The sequence below is a fragment of the Protopterus annectens genome, chromosome 7.part0 (genome assembly GCF_019279795.1).
Source record: "Protopterus annectens isolate FY-2018-M chromosome 7.part0, PAN1.0, whole genome shotgun sequence".
NCBI classification, from domain to species: domain Eukaryota; kingdom Metazoa; phylum Chordata; order Ceratodontiformes; family Protopteridae; genus Protopterus; species Protopterus annectens.
Genome location: NC_056739.1, coordinates 1,416,823,785 through 1,416,841,074, shown reverse-complemented (window position 1 = coordinate 1,416,841,074; position 17,290 = coordinate 1,416,823,785).

Below are 17,290 nucleotides of genomic sequence, written 5' to 3'. Positions count from 1 at the left end.
TTGACATACATGTGTCCATATAGTGTTTCTGACATGTATCATTGTGTAGCAAGACCCACAGTTTATTGCTTGGCTGTTCCTGTAACAGCAATGGACCTTCACTTGAACTGTGCATGATGAAGGCACTATAGGGGAAGCATGAGCCCTAGGCAGTATCCAGATTCCCAGGGGTGACAGGTGCAGGCCATGTCTGGCAAAGCATCATGGTCTGTCAACCATGTTATCCCAGGCAGACAGATACCGGATACCCTTTGACTTGCACCACTACACTAGACAATTGTGGCATACAATCCTTTTGTCCCTGTACTGCAGTATCATTCTGGCTAATGGCAGAATGCTACCCAGGCCTTGGGACATACCTGCATGGGCTACAAGACCTGACAGTGCCTACATGTGTTTCCATGCAGTCCAGGCTACTGCATCACAGGTCCTGCACAACAACATGGAATATGCCAGAGCCATGTGTAGAGTTCAAAAGGTGGTCTGAGTGTATGGGTATGTGGCTAATCATGGAAGACAGGCAGCTGACAGTATGTATGCCCTCATATAGGTTGGTGTGTAACTTAGTGCTAGAGTTTACATTCACAAATGAGTACTATTGAACATGTTTCCAGCCACGTGTTCTGAGGTGTGGCACAATTAATCAAACTATGTCATACAGTTTGTGTATTTCAGTGTCTGTCTCTTCCTGCTTGGGGGGATGACTTGTTTGGCCAGATACTTAGAAACATCTGTGAATGTGTGCGATTTCTGGTAGTGTGTGTGGATGTCCTTACTGTGTTCTGGTAAGGGTATGTGTTGGTTGTGTTGATGAGCTGCATGTGTTAACTTACACCTCATGAGTGTCCAGTCCAGTCATGGCTGTAGACTGAGCTGCCTTCCAGCTTACCCCTGTAGCTGCATCCCAAACATTGTGTGGAGCGTGGTGTTAGGTGGGTTTGGCAGTGTACATGGCATAGCGATTACATTCCCCCAGGATGGCCACATACACAAAGCTGACATTAGTAAACACCAGTAGCTGACTAGTGGACATGCCTGTATGAGCATTCAGTGCTACAAGTTCCAAATACTGTATTTAGTTTATGTATTGCTTATGAAGATGTTTTAGACAGTGATGCTCACATGTAAATATTTGTGTTATGGACATGACAACACTGGCTATTACGGAAACATTGCAGCTACCTTTAGCAGCAATCCTCCTCTGAGGAGCACATCACATCCTGTTAGTTGATTACAGATGATGCAAGTGTCTACAGGTCTGTTTCCTTCTCTGGATATATACTCACATATCCACCATGACCATGAGCTCTGTTGGACACAGACACCCACTCTCCAAACAGAGTCATGTATCAATAGACTCTGATGCCACTATCCACATGATCAGGATATAATCAGATAGTATGAGCCATCACCTATGAAGCGGCTATTACACATGGGCAGCTGTCTCCTACATCTTACACTCCTACTGCAGATGTTACACTGGAGTTAAAGATGATATGCAACCTGTTTCATTACCAGTCCTGTGCACTACCTTACATACAGTATGTGCAAGCGGCTGTAAGGTTGGCAATGAGAGGTTGGGCTACACAAACCTGGTAGTTCAACCAGTGTGTCTTTACTCTCAATATCCACTCTATTTAGGTGTGCACATAGCCATTTGGCCCAGCCCTGTAATAAGGGTCACTACACATTTGCATAACATTTACACATGCACAGCTGTTATTGCTTATAAACGATACTAGAGAGGTTCAGCCCTGTAACAAGGGTCACTACACATTTGCATAACATGTACACATGCACAGCTATTATTGCTTGCAAATGATACTAGAGAGGTCCAATTCTGTAACAAGGGTCACTACACATTTGCATAACATGTACACATGCACAGCTTGTATTGCTTGCAAACGATACTAGAGAGGTCCAGCCCTGTAACAAAGGTCACTACACATTTGCATAACATGTACACATGCACAGCTGTTATTGCTTGCAAATGATACTAGAGAGGTATGGCCCTGTAACAAGGGTCACTACACAGTTGCATACATGTACACATGCACAGCTGTTATTGCTTACAAACGATACTAGGGAGGTGGATATTCCATGTGTTATGGGCATGGATAGTTACCTGACTCTTCCAATTATCTTTGCTATCATGCTGCTAAACTGTCAGATTAATACAAATGATATGTATCCTGTTATTGAGTATTGTAATTGCCAATAGACATAACTACTGTTTGCATAACATAACAGAACTGCTATTTAGAATAGAATATAGATCTGCCTAAAATACTGTACATTACACAGTTATTGGCACAATATCCCACAATGCACACGATATTTGCATGGTAAGCCCACCTTTAACATGTTCATCTTACTTATACACCCATACATATATCGACTGTTACAATATATCGACATATACTATCCCCTATTATAGCACATGCTTGTTGGACCAATCTTGACACTGACAGTGGCTGGAAGCGAATTGGTGGGTTCCAAGCCCATATCATCCCTTGTGGTGTATGCGGAGTTTGCCGTGTGACCTACAGCAGTACACACATAGAATACTAAAAGCATTACTACTGCTCAACAATACATCGCTACAAGATAGCTATTTCCACTATATGCATTGATTACACTGTAATTCTTACAGAACAGGTGCTACATACACAGACATACTACATGTTATACTTACCTTCTTAGTAATCAGAGGTGTTATTGACTAGTATAATACTCATTTTCGGTTCATCTTTCAGCATTTTGTACTGTCCTACATGTAGATACAGATGATTTGAATGTGTGACAAGGCAACCTTTTATAGTTACAGATCAGTAACATGTACTATCCCGACAACCAATTGGTGTTCCTAAGTAGCTAATTACATGCACATCAGCTGTGCTGCTACTGCCTTAGCCAATACCATGGCTACAGTGGAGTATAACTGAGTACTCCACTTGGGCATTGTCCCTTTGCCTTACTTGTGAGGAAGACAGTGTGGAAGTTTTGTTTGGAATCTATTGCAACAGCTGTATGGAGACGAACAGTAATATATTGTGTGTAATGCCTAGAGGATTCGGTCTAAATGTGAGTACTGTTGTTACATTTCTGAACATTGCTACATGTGCAGGGTTTGTCTGTACCTAATACTTCTGCATATGTTTCAGTCTAGCCAGGTTGTTTGACCAGCTCAAGGCTGCATAGCTATGCATATAATGTTAGGGGGTTTACAGTGTGCTTACCAGACATATTTAGTTTGGTGTTACTGTGTATCATACTGTGCTGATAATCAGTATTTGGTAACACTTCCTGGTGTACGAACCTTTCAACCCTCTGAAACAGGATTAGTTCTTACAAACCCTGTTACATCAGCAGCTGTTCAATTGTATAACGGCAACTACTTCATATAGGGCCATGTTAGTGTGTCTGTGTCCAGGTATGTTAAGGTTTCAGCAGATGCTGTACAGTAGTTGAATAATTGGTTTTATTATGACAGTATGTATTGATATAATTATTTTGGTTGTGGGGTAGATGTTGGTGGGTGTACATAGCACATGCAGGTGTGTAGGAACCCCTTTTATACAATGTCTCTATGAGTGTGGGTGTTCTCACCCTATGTAAACACTTATTCCTTAGTGGATTAATGCTATGGTAATTGTAGGCTGATTCATTAAGGCACTGTTAAATGCTTCCTGTATAGCATGCATGTACTGTTAGTCCTCTTGAATCCTTTTGGCAATACATCGGAATGTAATAAAGTTTTGCAAAATGAAAGCTGTTTGTGCATTTCTGTCATGGATATTTGCAGTCATTGCAGTTGTGTTGGTGACTGTGTCCATAGAACATATTTGTAATAGTGTATTTGCGTATACTCTTCATATGTTATGTTCATATTGTTTGGGGGGGGGGGCAGAATGTGTGATTGCTATGGTCCATGTTATACTCAGATATGAACACTTCAGATGCTGTCTACAGACATGTATATATATATATATATATATATATATATATATATATATATATATATGTGTGTGTGTGTGTGTGTGTGTGTGTGTGTATATATATATATATATATATATCTGTGTGTGTGTGTGTGTGTGTGTTTGTGTGTGTGTGTGTATATGCATATAGATATATATATATTATTGCATACGTTATATGTATCTCCATAGATGTGTAGATGTTTTTAACCTGTCTATATATTTACGTATATATGTAGACCTGTATATATTGACATGTCTCTATGTATCTCTCTCTCTCTCGATATATATATCTATATATCTATATATCTATATGTCTATATATGAGCATACACCTTTAATTGGGTACATGGCGGGTTGTCCTATTTCAACACATTCCTTGCTTTTGTGTTTTAACCTGTCTGCATACACAACTGGGACAGATACATCCCAGGTAGCTTAGTGTTAGGTTACTCTGAGGATGAAGTACATGGTTGTGCAAGGTGTTATTATTTTACCTCTCAGAGTAGGCACTGGTAGGGAAAGTGTGAGTAACACACATTTACATGGTTGCAAGCAGGTACATTCCAATTCCAAGGTTAAAACTGTAAAGCGCTTCTCCGTTTACTGTGTTTCAACACCACTTACCATCGCAAAAACCCATGGAAACCCGCTTAGAATTACTTAAGAGTGCTTTAATCCACCTGCATCCAACAGCCCTTATTCTGGCCCTCAAAATAACCTAACAGCCCTTGAACTTGGGACCATGAACACCACAGTCACTAACTTTACCACTAAGGCATCTGAGATATGTGCAAATGTTATGGTGTTTAGAATATACATTGTACTACAGACATTCCTCACTACTGAAAACAAATGTGGCAGTCAGTTGGTGTACATATGTCTGATACATGTTAATGCTCATCTGTTTGTGTAATTAGGTGTTGCAATGTGACATGATAGGGTGTATTATGAATGAGTATGGTTCTTGCTTTGTGTCCTTTTTATATTGTCCCCATACTCCATGTATACCCCTCCAGTTCACTTATTCGACATCCGACCCAGGCCCTCCTTGATGCATGATTGCATTACCCATCATTCCTCCCCACCCCAATCTTCACATACACAGCAACCACCCCTTCTATGGTGAATTAGGCTAATATTAATTGTTATAATACCAGAGCTGCATGTGTTTTGTGTACATTCCAATTCCTTTGGAGTGCTTCTGTGTCACAAAGTGTGTTCATAGATGTTCATATATATGGCTATTGATGTAACTGTGATATATATATATATATATATATATATATATATATATATATATATATATATACATATATATATATATATATATATATATATATATATATACAAATAAATATATATATATATATACATATATATATATATATATATAAATATATATATATATATATTTATATATATATATATATATATATATATACATATATATATATGTGTGTGCAGAAATCACTGACATGCACATATTATATATTTATTTCATATTAATTTGTAACAGTAATACATAAGTAAACTGGAATGTGTTGGTTCACAAACTACAGTACATTACAATGTACTGTACATATGTACACAAAGTGACTGTCCCATTTGTGATCATTACAGTGAAATGCATATGGTATAAGGTGTAGTCTCAAGACTATGAAGCATGTATACACCTTTGATGGCTTAGTGGTAAGTCCCATGACTATAGTGTGCATGGTCCAGGGTTCAACACCTAAGATGCTTTACAAATGTTTTTTACTCCAGAATAAGGCTCATTTAAGCAGTTATAAGCATGTTTAAAAGTGTTTGTGTGACATTATAGCAGCGGAGGTTAACCGGTCACTGGTTAGATCTGACCATGAACTATTCACTGTTTCCACACCCAAGCATCTCCCCCACCCATGGATACCATGGTGTCTACCTTTCCTACAGCTAAATTTACACTGCTAGTGACAAGGGTGGGGGGTTTCACAGCCCCCATGCTAAGGGGAAACACTGCTCAAGATACAGACAGATTTACAAATGCGGTCTATAAGCACCTACATAGCTGTATGGATCATGCCATCACTGGTAAACCAAGACTCACTCCTCCTAGACAAGGACTGGTGGACCTCTGTAATAAACAGGCTATACTACAGAAGTAGGACAGTGTTCCAGACAAACAGCAAATCCCACGAAGGGCAGACATCCATGACCACTATTAGTATGATACATAGGTCCCTCATGACATCATCCAAGACTAACATCAGCAGGAGAATACGCAAGGATTCGAAAGATAACCACAAAGCCTTCTTTGGCTATGTCAAGGATCTATGTGGTGACACACAGATTTGCACTGTGCTGGTGAAATATGGCACAGAATATGCTGACCCTGTTGATATCGCCAACATCCTTGCAGATGCATTCAGTGAGATCTTCACCCCCTAAATAGCTCACAGCACTACCCAAAAGGTACAGTATCCAACACATCAGTGACACACGTGGAAACGGCCCTCTCTAACAGCAGAACACAGCATCAGTGGAGGCAGATGCTGTCCCAGACTATATCTTGCAAACTGTACAAGACACCCTGCTCTATACCTAATTAAGCTTTCCTACTTCAGCCTCTCCACAGGCTACATGCCCATACAATAGCACGTGGCAACGGTTATTCCACTCCATCAAGGTGGAATCACAACTGAACATGGTAACAACCACCCCATAAGCCTGACTAGGCTGGTCTGCAATTGTATGGTTTGCATCCTCATGGCACTCATTAACCAAGACATTGGTAACCTCCGAATACGTAACCCAACCCAGGTCAGCTTGGTTGAGTACAGTTCATGCCTACTGAACCTATTTGATGTCTTACATACAATCACCAAGACATTAGATGATGGGGGAGGTGGTTCACACATACTACCTGGACCTTACCAAGGCTATTGACACCATGCCTCACTCAGGTATTATTGATAAACACATCAGCCTGTACATACACCCATACATCACAGGTTGAGTTGCCAATTGGCTTACATACAGAACCCACATGATACGACTAGCGGTCTCCAGGTCCAACTCTTGACCAGTCATGACTGTTGTTCCACAGGACTCAGTCCTGGGAGCCCTACTGTTTGGCATATACATCTCAGAGGTACAGGCAAACACAGGTGGACTATGGCAGACCATGTTTGGCAATGACTGCGAACTGGGAGCCATGATTGATAGTCCAGCTGACACAGACATCCCTCAAGGGGCTTAACAGAGAACATCACAGGGTGTCAACGTCATGGCCTCCAGCCAAGTGCCACTAATTGCATGGTCATTCCATTGTGGAACTGGCACCCACATATTAACACATAAGTGGCAGCCACTTTAATACGGATGAGGTAATGGGGTATCTGGGAACTAAGGTAGATAGTGATCTCGCCTTTGGAAATCATATCTCCACAATAGTTAGGACATTCTTCTATGTAGGCCATCTGATTACTAAAGGATTCCCACTCATCACTCATCAGTCCCATCATAGGGTATAATAACCCATGTGGGATGTACCTCAGAAGACACTTCCAACAGCTGTGATGTCCATGAATGTGCCTCGCCAAGGGGAATACTGGCCTCCAACATATGGCCTATGCAGCCCCACTGAATAAGCTCCTGCTTTAATCAGTGGCATCTCGTTTACCCAGAGATGGCCTCCGCTGGCCAACACAGCCATGTCAAACTCAGGCTTGATGGATATGCTCCACTTATGGGAATCCATGTCACAGTGAGCCACACACTGTAGTGAGCTAAACCTTGCCACAACAATAACTGGAAGATGCTGGAGGGACAGCTTCCTGTTACAGACACTCACCATACTTTGGATCAACATCCCTAACAACATTATACAGAGTCCCTCACTAACAGTCTGCAAGCTAAACCTTGAAGAGTGGATGGGGAAGAGTAGATGCACCCCAGAGATCCCACCATTGGCTCTGCTCTACAGAGGGACAGTTAATGAATCAATGGGGTGGCAAAAGCTGGCACATTTTGGCTGGACTTATGAACGGCCTCTGGCAGTTGGCCAAGTACCTACCTATGAATCTATACATACAGTATCTACATATTATGATAGCTTGATTTACTGTTCAGGTGTTGACTTACCTTGTGTCAATGGCATGGCAGTTGTATGTGCAATAGCTGAGGGCTGTCTATGTTGGGTGCACACAGTAGACTGCCTATACATGACAATTTACAGGTAGTCTTGTGTGTGTGCCATCCATTTTTACTGTGTATGCAGGTGGAGAAAGATGTCAGTCCCTAGGTGCCTACACTGTCAGTGTGTGTGCTATACGTTCCCTCTTTGCCAAGGCATGGGCATACTGGGCACACCTCTGCCTGCCTACTGGGGATGGCTCAGGGTGTTCGTGGTCTGAGTACCGCTGTGCCTGTGGGGCCCTTGGCAATGGTGTTGGGCTGTGAGGGCCTTCACCATTCTGTCCCTGCTGCAGCTATTTCCGCAGGGCCATATTGTGTACCATAGCACACACTATGAAGATGTGGGCACATGTGCCTGGAGAGTACTGCAAGGCTCCACCAAATATGTCCAAGCAACAGGACCATGATTTCAGCATCCCAAACACGCTCTATGATGATTCTGGTTTTGTGCGTGTGCCTCATTATGGCATTCCTACATGATGCCTGATGGGAGTCATCATCCACGGTAACAGTGCATAGCCAGCATCCCCCACCAGGTGGCCATTTGGGATGTCCCCCCAGCAAATAACCAATACAGCTGTGAGGCATGCCAGATGTGGGAGTCGTCATAGCTTCCAGGTCTGCCAGCACACACATCCATGATAATGCCCTGGGCATTGCACATGACTTGGCAGTTGATGGAGGGGTATCCCTTGCGGTTTATGTAGTGCCTACCCTGCTCACCTCTGGGTATTCTGCCACATGGTGGGACAGACACATATTGCTGGCCAACTCCTCCTGTGTTCGGGGGAAGTATATCTGCTCATTGGGATATGGTAACATGGCATCCAGGAACTGCTGTAGTACGCTGGATGCTGATGCCTGTGAGATCCCCATGATATCCCCAGTTGGTCTTTGAAAGGTACTTGTAGCTAGTATTCTCAGGCTTACACATACCTTCATATCCACAGAGATGGGTTCCCCTCTGTTTATTCTGGCTCTGAGGTATGGCCGGCACAGCTCCACAAGTTGCTGTAGGATGTCCCTGTCCACTGAGGCATGGCTGGCACAGCTCCACAAGTTGCTGTAGGATGTCCCTGTCCACCCTTTGATGCTCTACTATCTCCAGATCATGTAGCCCCTGGTAGGTTTCCCTGGGTCTGAACACTCTCCTCCTCCTCTGGGGCCTGAGGTAGTCGCATGCATCATCCTCCACACCCCCTTCACTCTCCAACACATGCTGGTGGATAAAAGCTATTGCAGCCCCTAACATGTACATAATAAAAGTTCCCCATCTGTATACACTACTGGTGCAGAGTGTATGGGAATACACAAATGTGTGTGAGGTGCTTTCACACTTTATAGTATGGTGCTATGGATGCTGCTGATGTCAGTGGGTGTGTATGAGCTATTCCAGCTGCAGCATGTCTTAATTATGGGTTTTGCAATGAGTACTGCAAGTGTGGGGCCTTTACTGTGGAGATCTACTTGCCTGCCTTGATTAATCTGTTGCCCTTTAATTCACTTTTAGATCTGGATCCCCTGCCATTATCAGGCATACATCCACCTGCCGTCTTTCTTGTTTTGTACTTTCCCTACCCAGTCATGGCAAAATGTGCCTTGTAGCTGATATACTGCAAATCGGCTTTGTTCTGCTTGGACACTTTATTGTTTTCTTTGCAGTACAGCCCCTCCCCTTTCCTGTTCTGCAGGTAGCTGCTTGCAGCCTTGTTAGCTGTTGTCAATGGCCCACTGTAGGCTCCTAGGTGTTAATTAGTCATTTGTACTCCAATATCACTGCTGCAGCATTTCTTTATTTCTTTCATATATCCTTCCAGTTTCAGCTGCAGTGCGCACCACGCATACCCGTTTACCGGGTTTACGCGTGTTTTCATCTCCATTCACATGCATACTCGGTTACCTTGTGTACTCTCAGCTAAGCATCGATATGGCCAATTCGACACCCCCCCTATCCTGCAGCTTTGCCTAGCTAGGGGCAAATCGGTTTAGCAATGATCCAATGTGCTTACAGCAATGGTGACACACCCCTCACTTGATGTCATCTTTATCTCAAGAACACACCTCGCTGTGAGGTGCATCCTTACACCAGTGGGAAATCTGCAATTCAATATTACTCCTCTCATTAGCATGGCTTTGCCTACTAATTCGTACCTACTGCGCATAACACTGTTACTGCCCCTTAGCAACCCTTGTGCCATAAGTATGGTGTAGCATGCCTGCCATTGACTATTATGGGGAAATTGTGATATCTGTTTCATTGCGGTTTTATTCTATATTTTTATATATTCCTTGCGATCCCCTTTGCATAACGCTACCCTGTGCTTCCATGTTGCGACTATATCTATATATATATATATATATATATATATATATATATATATATATATATATATATATATATATATATATATATATATATATATATATATATATATATATATATATATATATATATATATATATATATATATATATATGTATATTAACTGTTAATTTTATATTTTGTACATTTTTTTATGCCAATGGCTATATATTCAGCCATTGGCATATATTAACAATATAATAGATGTGTTTGGTTGGCGGTCACGGCTTCAATTTTATGTTTGCAAAAATGTAAACTGTTTTCTACGGTTTACATTTCTGCATGCTTACACTATGCCTGCACCACTTCCTGAATCACTACATACTTTCATTTGCATGCTACACTGCTGCACATGAGGTAATTAGCATACATGGCTAGGGAGTTGTGCGGCCGTAGAGTACGCAGATAGTGCACGTGGAAACAGGTCACACCTGAATCGCTCAGTGGCCATATTTGGTGTTAGAACACCGACGCTACACCTGCACCTGGCACAAGCTTCATGAATCCTGGGGTCTTTGTCTTAATATATAGCACCAAGATCATACCATCATGGAGAAGGACTGACAATATGAAGATAAAACAAATAAAAGACTGTTTTATTACAATTATTAAATCTATAAATGATGTCTCCGATAAGGGCTTTCGGCTATTGCCTTCTTCTGATCATATGATGTGATCTGAAGAAGGCAATACCCAAAAGTGCTTATTGGAGACATTGTTTATGGTTTTAATATTTGTAATAAAGCAGTCTTTTATTTGTTTTATCTTCGTATTCTCACTCCTTCTCCATGATGGTTTAGCCTTGGTGCTGTGTAGTTCATTTTCATTTACTTGGCAACCTTTCTGTCTGACTTGTGATTTCTATGAGTATATGTCTGAATATCTGAAACAATTTGACACTTTCTAGCATAATTCTTAGAAAATGTATTGAGACACAAAACTATAGCTGTCCTGGTCCCCTTCAATAAACACACCACACCAAAAGACATTTTACAACTTTTATTAAACTTCCATAAACATAACTTTATGAGCAATATTTCAGTTTATTGATCACAGTATGAACATCCATATAACCTTTTACTAGGGAAGTGTAACCCCTCCCACCCTAACCAAATAAGCAGCGTCTTCACCTACGCTCGCTTACTTTTACTTATCAGCGTCCCAATGCTCACTTTCATTCCCAAACTCATTGAATTAAACATTCAACACCAGAGGGGAAACAAAAGAGGGACAAACCTGCCCCTTTTTTTCTGCCAAAACACCAAACCTACAAAATAACCACACAATCTTCCACGTTCTTAAAAGAGGTAGGGCAGGTAGCAAGTTTACCCTACAATCTGATCCCTTACCCAGTTACACTCACACAAAACCAGTTAAGCCCCTCCTTGCACTTACTACTTTTCCTCTCAACACCCCTACTTTCCAAATTTAACCCTTCCACCCCCCCCCACACTAACTTTCTTCTACTACCGCCTTAACGCCCATTGCTATTCATAGCTAACCCTCACCATAAGATGTCCCTGGACAAATCAGTTTGTTCCTAATCTTCATATAGCATTTACTTGTCAGTTCTAACTATAAAGTTGTATACATAACTCTTACTTCAAGTAATATGTGTCATTTCTTATGTCTCTAGGTTTGATAGGCTGGTGCTGCTAGCATAACTTCACTGAGAGAAACAAGCACTTTATTGATAACCACATCTATATTCATCCATCCACAACTCCTTTTGTCCCATTTTTTTCGCACATGGGGTCGATGTGTCACTTCAACAGTGACAATCTAGAGCGAAGGCTTACACCATGAGGTAGCTAGCTCTGCTGCAGTAGTTCATCCACAACACGCTCACACCTATGTCCAATTTAGAGTGTTCAATCCACCTACTGTATGTCTTTGGAACATGGGAGTAAAATTGAGGCAACCAGAGGAAACTGATGTGAACACAGGGAGGACATGCAGACTCCACACAGAAGGCATGCCAGCCAAGAATCGAACCAGGGAATCTCTTGCTGTGAGGCATCAAAGCTATCTTATAGGTTCATAGGTTCATAGGTTTATACTAGGCTATCTGCCCTAAGGCATTTATAAGCCTAGCCCAAATTTTTGTGGCTTACGCCACCCCTTATATGAAAAAATACTGTGCCCATTAGTTTGTTGTGCCTCTGTCCAGCAGTGACACAGAGATGATTCCCGGGATAAACCTAAGATCTCCCATCCACAGGTCAAGATTTCTCTTGAACAGAGCCAGCGAGGTGCTCTGCCTCACATGGATCGGGATTTTATTCCACAGCATAGGGAGTCTCTGAGTGATAAATCTATCCCTCCAGCACGTCCTATTTATATCCGTGCTAAGGTTTAAGTTGCTTGCTCTAGTGGTTTTGGTGGATTTGGATTTTTGAGGTGGAGCATGTCCATTAATTCGGGTTGTACATGGCCTTGTATGTCAGGCACATGTCACCTCTGAGCAGACGGTATGCAACTGAATAGAGCTGGAGTTTCTTCAATCTGGCAGCATATGACAGATTTTGGAGTCCCTTTATCCTTTTGGTGAGGAACTTTGGGGTCTCTCCAATTGCTGCAGATGTCGGGTGAGATACATCCCGAATGGGGCATTGTACTCGATCATTGGTCTGATAAGTGAAGAGTACAGGGGAACAATGGCCTCACTAGATCTGGATGGGAATCCTTCATGATCAGGTGGGCAATGTAGAAGGTCTTTCTAACCACTTTAGCAACGTGAGTGTCAAAAGAAAGGCCACTGTCAACCTGGGTCCCCAGGTCCCTGATAACCTCTTCTGTGCTTAGTGGATTGCCACCTATATGGTAGCTTGGGGTTACCTTGTTTTTCCCAAGGGTATGACTATACATTTTTGGCGTTTAACTTCAGGCCATGGCTCTGGTGCCAGCTATCTGTTTCCGTGAGTCCTTCTGAAGGATATCTGTGTCCAATGCACTTTCCACTATGGCCCAGTTTGCAGTCGTCTGCAAACTTTGTCAGCCAAAGTCCTCCCATGTTGGCCTGTACTTCTGAGAAGTAGATGCCAAACAATAGGGGGCCAAGGACCGAGCCCTGTGGGACACCACTTGTGACCGGCTTGGAGTCTGACATAGCGCCAGCAACTCTAACCCTGTGGGTTCTGTCCTTAAGCCAGTTTGCAACCCATCTTGTGACATATGGGTTTACATTTAAGCTGGTAAGTTTTTCTACAATACCCAAGTGGGGTATTGTGTCGAAGGCCTTTGCAAGGTCAAGGTAGGCTGTATGGACTGCCTTTATCTCATCAATGGCCTTGGTGACTGTTTCTAAGAAGTCGACCAAGTTCAAAAGGCATGATCTGCCCTTGACAAAGCCAAACTGGGTCGGGTCCAATGTCTGCAAGTCCCCTATATCTTTGTTTATGAGCTCCATTATGATCCTCTCCATAGCTTTGCAGACTAGACTTGTTAAGCTTATGGGGCAGTAATTACCAGGGTCCGTAGAGGCACCGCCTTTGTGGAGTGGGACCACAGTTGCCGTACGCCACTCCTTGGGCACGTATCCTGTGGTAAGGCTGAGATTATACAGCTGCCTTATGTGCGGGTTTAATTCCTCATTTAGCTCGTGTAGCACACAGCCGGGGTCACCATCCGGTCCCATTGATGCTGTGTTTTAAGCTTAAGAGAGAGCAGCTTTCACCTGCACATTTGAGATGCCTGGGAGGCTACACTCTGCTGGGATAGTTATCTCTCCTTTAGGGGGGGAGAGGAGGTGAAGTTTGCACTGAACCTGTCAGCCAGTATGTTGGCAATGTCTGTGGGTTCAGTGATTTTTGTATCATTTTGGACTAATTCTGAGCATATCTGGGAGTTTCCACCCAGGTTCCTAACATAGCTGAAAAAGGCCTTATGATTGTCCTTTGAATCCATGGCAATTTTTCTCTCAAAATTGGCCTTAGTTGATTTTATGAGTGCTCGCATTTTTTTACTAATAATGATCAGGGGTGACTTCCCTTTTATGGATTTTGTTCTATCATGTAATAGCTTTCTCCTCTTATTGTAAAGTTTGTTAATGGCTGGGGTCCACCAGACTGGACGTTTGCCCTTTGTGGAAAGAGTCTTGGTTTTATTTGGGATTGCCTGATCCATGCAGTCCTGGAGGTGTTCATAGAAGGCATTTGTAAGGGCTTCCGCAGCTTGGGTTGTTGTTTCCACTGGCTCAGGGGCCTTGAAGGATTCCACACCAGTCTTGAGTAGTGTGAAGTTTGCTTTAGAGAAGTTCTTCACTGTGGTCTTTTTTGTTTGGGGTGGGGGCGGGATGTGGATTTCCAGTGATCTATATCTATATCTACCTCTATATCTAAATCTATAGCTATCTATTTAACCATGTTTTATTTGAAATGTAACTCAAAGTCTTTGCAGATACAGTTTAGATATGTTCAATACACATCCTAGAAATAAGCTGAATATCACAGTCAGTTGTAGTTAAATGAGTATGCAAGACAGTCTTTTCTACCTACATGTAAGAGTCCTGCCCTTTCTGTATTAGCATGGGTTATCTGCAGTTGGTTCATCTACTTCTCACACCATCAGCACATGTTGCACGTGAAATGCTGATCCACTAAACTGCCCACAAGTGCAAGTGCCATTCTGCAGAGAGCAAGAGAGAGTGTGTGTGTGTGTGTGTGTGTGTGTTTGTATGTATATATATATATCTATATATATATATATATATATATATATATATATATATATATATATATATAGATATATATATATATATATATATATATATAGATATATATATATATATATATATATATATATATATGTATATACATATTTATCTATAGCTATATATACATATTTTTATATGAGTGCACACACACAAACACACTGAAACTGATATATGCAGCTTCAGAATGTAAAAGGGAAATTAATGCACAAGTCTGTACTTGGTACCTACCTGCAGGTGGGAGTGCATAGCTCTCAACTTCTCAGACCAAAATATCTGGACAAAGCCGAAAAAAATGGAGGAAAAGGCCCAAAAATAGGAACAGACCCTGGGATTCAGTAAGGTTTCTGCAGGAATCCTGCACGGAAATGACCGTTTAAGAGCAGCATGGCAGCGCAGCATGCATAGTTATGAAGGCGCGCTGCCTCTGCTCGTAAATGGACACTGAGCATGGACGAATGCAGGGGGTGTGTCTGAGAACAGAGGTCTCACAATATACATGCCCCCGCAGTCAAGAATTGTTATTCAGCAATTACAATATGAGCGAGAACACTCATGGGGGTTGCATAACTCTCAACTGTACAGATCTTCGCAGAATGTCCAGAGATTTTTTGCATATACTTTTGGCCTGTACCTCATTTTTCCTGGCAAATCAGTGGGATAATCTCAGGATTGAAGTTGGTAAATAATGGCATACATTTGAGTTTCAGACTCCTAATCCATCAGAAAAGTTATATTAAAACAAATCCTTTTACTGTAGCATCTTTCTTAAGTTTATAAGAGCAATATTCAAAATATGTCCCTAGGGTTTGTCAAGCTTTGTCCAGATATTTTGCATGAAGAGCTTGAGAGGTATGGGGGGGTTGCCACCTCTTCAAATGTGCAAAGTGCGACTGTTAGTGTACAAACATGACATGATGCATGAAAAACACCCACAGGCATTGCAAAGGTCAAAGCCCCACTTCCCAGAAAAACCCTATGCTGATAGCACCTGAAACATGCAAGGATATCTGTCAAATGTGCATATGCATGCAGAAATTCACAGGAATAAGTGAAACCTGTCCCTTCCTAGAGAAATCAACACCGATTTTTTTTAGCAAACAGATTAAATTTAACCATAGCTGCGCAAGTTTGCCCAATACTTAGCAATGCATACTTTAGCTTAAATAGCACAAGAAGGTAAATAGCAAGCTATATTCAGTCGAAGCAATACTGCAATAGTGTAGTGGTCAGAGTGTTCGCTTTGTGCGCAGTCATTCCTGGCTTGATCCTCACTGTAGTAAGTTCCATTTTCCATGTGAAAGCAATTTATGAATATTTTTTTGCTGTATAACCTACTAAATAACATATATTTGTGAACTGGAGTACTGCATTAAGTGCAGATGTGAGGTGTCATTGTAATAATGTGGTAAAATCCACGGATAAACACAAGTGCCCCATACAGTATATGTACATATGAATCAGGGATACTAAACAAAGTTATAATGTGTAATGAATTATAAATCCATGCCATACTAACAAATGTAGAAAAAGTTTCTAAATTTACCACTTTCCCAAGACCCATGTTTCATTTATTTCTAAACTAGTGCAGGGGTAAGTGGCAGTAAACATTTTTAAACAGAGATAAGCAGGTTTAAGCCTGTTTGCATGGGGTAAGAAATATCTACACAAGTTAAGCAATTTAGAGGCTGAGTATAACAAACTGTAACCGGAAGTTAGCATTGCTTACCATCACACAAACCCGCGCAAACCCACTTACAACTGCTTAAAAGTGCCTTAATCATGCTGTATCCAATAGCCCTTGTTCTGCCCAGCAACAAAATAAACAGCCTTTACAAGTCTCAAACCCTGCACACCATAGCCAAAGTGATTTACCACTAAGCCATGTCAAATATAAATAAATGATGTTTTCTCAAACATATCATCCAGCACAGTCATTCAACAGTAGAGGAAATGTATTTATATATGTAGATGTGCATATATGTATATATATATATATATATATATATATATATATATATATATATATGTATATATATATATATATATATATATATATAT